Raw genomic sequence first — 6,425 nt, forward strand, 5'->3', positions numbered from 1 at the left:
GGGGGCAATTTAGAGAAAAATCCAACATCCTCACTTAGGATACTACATAAAACAAACACGAATGTCATTTATTTATTCTTCATTAATTCCAGTTAACTAAACTTCAGTTCATACTTAAACTTGCACATCTGTAAGAATCGCTTCTAGTTTAAGCATATGCAGATACATGCAGGATTCTGTGAATCAAGGTTGAGGTTTACCTCACTGGATTAACTATGACAATTGCTAGACCTACATCAGTTGAGTCATTTTCACATTTCTATGTTACATTTTTTTCTGCAGAGGCTTTGACATTTTCATGTTTGCTGATGTATTTATTTCTACTAATGGCCCCTTTGCATGAGATACTCATCTTACTAGTTCCTCTGCTCACATTTCTTATACATCCGCACATCCCTAATCTATATTTTACAACTGGAACTTCATTTGCTCAATGTATATCTGCTGATATCATCAGTTCTGGGGAAATTTATCTAATCCACACACTCAGGTTAACAGATATAAATCTCTCATCACCTCATGTCAGTACAATACTGATTAACGTTTCCTTATGGCATTGACAACACGTGCAGAAATCCTTCCTTCCCTTTCTTTAATTTTGAAATAAATCTATTCCTTATTTTTTTTTTAAATTGTTTTACTCTTTTTATGACCTTCTGTTTCAATCAGAAGAAACCCAGAGCTAATACCTGTTCCCTAGTTCCCTCAAAATCAGATTTAAATCAGCTAGAGTTGCATAATTTATCTCCAGTCTGTTTCTTTTGAGAGTTATTACAGCACTTCATTTTAAAACAGTTCCTAAATGCAGCACTTTTTTTCTTTTTTTTCTTTTTTTCTTTTTCTTTTTTCTTTTTTTTTCTTTTTTCTTTTTTCTTTTTTCTTTTTTCTTTTTTCTTTTTTCTTTTTCCTTTTTTCTTTTCTTTTTTTTTTTTTTTTTCTTTTTTTTCCTTTTTCTTTTTTTATTTTCATATGCATTTTCTTGGTAGGTATATGTCTGAGTATGCCAGTTTCCGTCTATTCACACTGTAGTTTTCTCGCTATGCTACATTGATCTACCTAAGAGGCAATCACATCCTTATTTTTAGAAGCATGCCATTGCAGATTTGCACAAAGACCAATCTTCCTTTTGTAAGAAAGGAGTGTGCAAGAGACATATTTCAAAGGATCAGCATTTGCAAATATTGCAGTGACTTTGTAGATGAGAATAAAATGTCAGTCACTCTGGCAGTGAGGGATTCAGCCAAAATATTTCGGAAGCTTTAAAAGAACATCAGACCTTACCATAGCTGCATTTTAAAAGCTGCATCTTCATTGCTTCAAAATCCATCTCCACTGGATTTTGCCTTCGTGAATGTGGGTGTGTCCACTGAGCACAGTTGCTTTTAACAGGAGATAATCTGCTCCTGGATGGTTGGGACATGCACAAACATTATATGCAAAAGTGCTAGCTATTTCTTAAACGTAATTAAATGATCTCTTTCTCTAGGCAACTTCTGTCTCATGTATTTATTATGCTACAAGGCGTTTTAAGCAGCAGAAAGTCCTAGGTAGCTTATTTTACATTCAATTATATAAATAGGTGGATTTGCTTGTGTATACATACATTTGAATACACAGGCAAACTCATCTTTAAGGTCTTTTCCAACCTGAGTGATTCTATGATTCTGTGATTCTATAGTTGCAGCCTTGTTTAAGTGGTAAAAACAAAACACAAATGAAGCAAAAATTACAAAATTGTTGCAAGAGATATGGAGTGAAGGCAGGCTTGTTTTACAGGGATTTGTCTCATCTTCCTACACCTCCTTGCTTTAGTAACTGCCATTCCTGTCATGCCCCGTGTCAACTGTTTTCATTAAGAACCTGCTCTATTGCTCACTCTGCTTTCTTACTTCTCACCTGCTCCAGATTTGGTTTATTCTGTGACTAACTAAAGCTATGAATGGCCTGCCCAGACTCCTTGGCTATCCAGCCACCACACAGAAAGCATAACAGTGGAGCCTCTTGGTGAAAATATCTGTCAGGTTGCTACCCTTTACACCGCTGTTATAATTTTTATAAAGCATATGAGTACTCTCCAGTTGGTGTTCCTGCACCTAGCTAAATCTGTGGGCCAAAAGTTTTCAGAAGAGGACTGACAAGCCAATCCCATCATTTTTTTGTTCCTTAGAAGCCAGGCATTCAGTCAAGTGTTTGACGCTTCAGCCCTGCTACTCTAGAAATATCCTTGCTCAGTGGATAAGAATGGGCAGATCTGTTGAAGACATATTGCTAAATTCATGTAATGTTTAGGGTAAATTTGAAAGATTATGGCTTGGAGTCTTGCATTAAAAAGTATTTAATCATGTGTTATCTCTCCCCACATAGATAGTTAACAAATATATATATTATATATATATATATAATAGTTGTTAATTCTGAAAGAGAACTATCCTCAGTCCTAGGTGTGGTTGTGAAATGCCTTCTTGTCAGTATAAAATAACAATATTGTACCAGGTCAAAAACTTGTGAATAACAAAGATTCTGCTGCTCTATTGCTCTCTGAATCTGAAGTTCTTCAGAAATAATACAAGGCGTATTTTAGCTTTCATAGGAAAAAAAAAAAACCCAAACAACAGAACATTGATAATAACTACGTGTATCAACATAGTTACTCCAACTCCTTCAGTGTCAACCCTTCAGCTACTTCACTCTTTGCTTCTGCCTTGACTTCTGTCCTGTTGGAGAAAATACAAAGTTTTCACTTAACTGGGATACATTTTTCCCTCTCCACTCTCTCTTTGCCAGACATTGAAATAAAAGTAATTGTCAATGCTTGACACAAAGAAGCAGAAGATAAAAAAGACAATTTAAATGGAAAGTGGAGCTCTTAAATCACTTTCAAAGGTACTCAAATTTCCTTTCTGAAATTATTTCAAGCCGTATGGGAAAAAGACTGGAAACCTAGTAGGGTTGATTGTATGTGCTAGCAATATATGATTTAAGAATATTTCTGAGTTTTACAATGAAAAAAGTACTATGGTCCTAATCAATGTCTGTTCAAGCATCTCTGTTCTGTCAGAGGCAGTTTGTAATTCATCATTTTTACCTTTCAATTTAATAGTATTTTATCTACATATTTATATAAATATGTAAATGTTTAAATATACATATAAGTAGGCATTTTTAAAGACCTCTGTCTATCTTATGTTTGAGTTGGTATTGTATACTACACAAAGTTGCACTGCAATACATTAAAAGATTAAGGAAATTATATCATAGTGGGAAAACAAAAGCATTTTAAATAGATTTTCTTGAAAAGCATTTGAAGCTATGATCAGAGAACCGAGACATTTCTTTGCCTTTCAGTTTATCACATAATATTAACAAATTGGATCTTATTTTTGCACTCACATAGTTATAGTCATTTGCCTAAGTGAAATATGAGAGCTGAATACAGTAAGTAAGTCAGAAGATGACATTTTGTACTGAGTAATACAAAATTATGATATGAGGTACGGTGAAACAATGTGCTGGGGGTCTGTACCTTTTTTCAGTGTAAAGTTTCCCTTTCCAACTATATTTAGCATTTCAGCTACGGGTCCAGCTTTGTCTTTTATTCCTTTTCACAGACCTACTTACCTAACAATGAGTTCCATGAAATCTTGAGAGTTCAACCACATGTGAAGAACACCATGACCAGGACCTATATATAAAATGTAGGTGTAAAAAAATGATCTTTAAAGCCGGCCCTAAAAATGATGAGAGACCTCTTGGGAAATATATGCAGTGAAGCACTGTGTAATATAATGAAGAACAGAGAGATGTGAAAAGAGATGAATCCTGTTCATAATTCATAAGACAAAATCTAAATTGAAAGACCTTAAAACTGCACCAGTGTTTGAGGCAGAAATGTTGAGCATCGTCATCTAACCAGTGGACATTAGACAACATCAGACTGACATCGAGATATCAGAAAGCAACAATGCCACCGAATGCAGAAATAATTTTTGACTTGATTCTTCTGTTTGTGAAACAAAACTGGTATTCCTAACTAAAATCATTTTGTTTCACAGACAGGTATGTCTGTAGGCATGAGATCAGATACTGATGCCTATGTTTTAGTATGCACACAGGAAAGCACTGAGAAATTCGAGATGTGAGTTACTGTGAAGTGTAGCTAGAGTGACTACTTTTAGACAATTTCTAGCTGCAATTTGTAAATAACATTTTACTTTCATGTCTTGCACAAGGGGGTGGTGACTAATAAGACATTTAAGAAGAAATAGTGGAATAGTTCCTTCTTTCTTCCTTCATTTTTTTTACCCTCTTCTCTTAGGGTGGCTAAAGAAAGCTTCTCATTGGTAGAGAAACTGGGGAATGGTGAGATAAAGTTTCTTATCCTTGGTTGCACAGCAATTAAACATCAAGAGCAAGAAACGGGAATCTACAGAGCTGATCAGAATATGGCATTTTCCTTCCTGTGAGGAATTCTGAGCTCTTGGAAAAAAATCTCCTGCCTGTCCAAGAGAACTCTATTTCAGCAGAAACAAGACTGAATTTTTTCAGCAAACCAGCTAACATCTGGAAGATTTTTCAACTGCTGTGGAGCAGAATTAGTATGAACACTTTGGGCAGTCTGCCATAGCCTCTGAATGCTGTGGTTCTCTCTGGCTGTCTGACTGGGGAGGAAAAGATAGTTCTCATCTCTCTCCCCACTCTGACTTCTGTTCTGTGGTTCCTGGCTTGGAAGATATTTGTCCATTATTTTGATTGTTTCCTGTGGGGAAATTATTCAGAAAGGTATTTCATGGCCAGCTTTAGCCAGTTCGTGCAGCTCCTAAAACAGCCCCTTATGCAGAAGTCAGTCTGAGAGATATTTGGTCTGCTGACTGCACAGGTTTGTACAGAGCCTACTATGTTTTTTTTTCTTTCTTTTTTCTTTTTTTTCCCCTTTTGCTGCCTACTGGGCCCTAACACATATTTCTTTTCTGATAAGATATGGCCTGTGGATCAGATTCCCCTTGTGACTGACATTGTACCGTGATGTAGGAAAGATGGAATCTCTGCTCAAAGAGGTTATTTTCATCCCCCAGTTTTGCCAAATTTAAACAAGAGCAGCATTTTTTTTAACGACATTTAATAGACCCTGTAAGGAGTAAGGCAGGACCATCCTTGCATCAGTGTTATTCTTCTGCATGGACATGAAAAAGCCGTTTGTGCCCTTCTGCTCCAATACTGCTACAGAGCTCATTAAATCTCCTTCTTGCAAGGAAGGCCTGAGGGTTATTAATTACTCAGTTTTTCCATGTATAAAATGGGCAGAAAGCTACTAATCTGTTGACAAGTCTGCAGGAAGCTGTCCAACTGTGAAATGATACTGAAAATTTCATTTTCCTCAGAGATATTGTCATCTCCTCTTTTTTTTTTTTTTTTTTTTATTTTCTTTTTAATTTCTAAATATGTTAGGAAGGCACTTCTCATTACCATGGAGACTAATATTTTACTGCAAAGATTGTAATTGCAAGCAAGATTCAAGGTTGCAAGCACATTTTCCAGAAATCAGGTCAATTGATGAAGTACCTGCGCTCACTCTCGACTGCTGCAGTGCACATCACTTTTATTCTGAGTCTTATTTACATTCCAAGCCCCAGGGCTCAGCTGCCAGCAAATCAATTGTGGAATTGTTGGGCTGTGATAGATTCTGCAACAGGATAATAAAGGGAAAATAACTTCACTGAAGGGTAAACTTGCTTGCATCTACCCCAGGGTATGGCAGAATAGCAACATGTATGCAAGCAGTGACAGCAGAAGAGTTGATGCCCCATAGGATCATATGTTGGCTTACCCATAGCAAGTTGTTCTTGTAACTGCAGCAAAAGATGGTTCAGCACACTGCAAATCAAGATCTGCCTAATAATAAGCATCACTTGAAATCATTCAGTTAGATTAACTGCAGAAGAAAGAGAAAAAAATGTTACTACCATTCTTTCATACTCTTTTTTTTTTAAACATCAAAGGTTGTTTAATTAATATTTAAAAAAAGAAAGGCAAAAAGACAAAAAGAAGAAAAAGAAAGAACTTCAGTTTGCAGGCTAGAAGTAAAAATATGAAAAAATGTACTCTAATCCCACTCCCTGAGGCAAATATAAAGAGATATTCAACAAGTTTGTCCCTTTGAACCTGCTGTAGAAACCTTCAGGCACAATACATAGACATAAGAGATTCCTTGACGGCATCTATTCATTTCTTTTGTATTTACTCCCTTCCAAGCAGGTAAAAAATGTGAAGGAAATTTCTCACAGATGCAGTGGCCTCCATGCTCCACCATAGTCGAGGCATTAGTTGTTTTTAAGAGAGATGTATGTAGCTTTAAAGGACCCTTGACAATCAATGTGCATTTTAAGCATATATATGCTTTTTCTTTATCTTCTGAAGTCTCATTTCTG

The sequence above is a fragment of the Lagopus leucura genome, unplaced genomic scaffold, assembly GCF_019238085.1.
Source record: "Lagopus leucura isolate 7727_CA_CO unplaced genomic scaffold, USGS_WTPT01 Super-Scaffold_100001, whole genome shotgun sequence".
Taxonomy (NCBI): domain Eukaryota; kingdom Metazoa; phylum Chordata; class Aves; order Galliformes; family Phasianidae; genus Lagopus; species Lagopus leucura.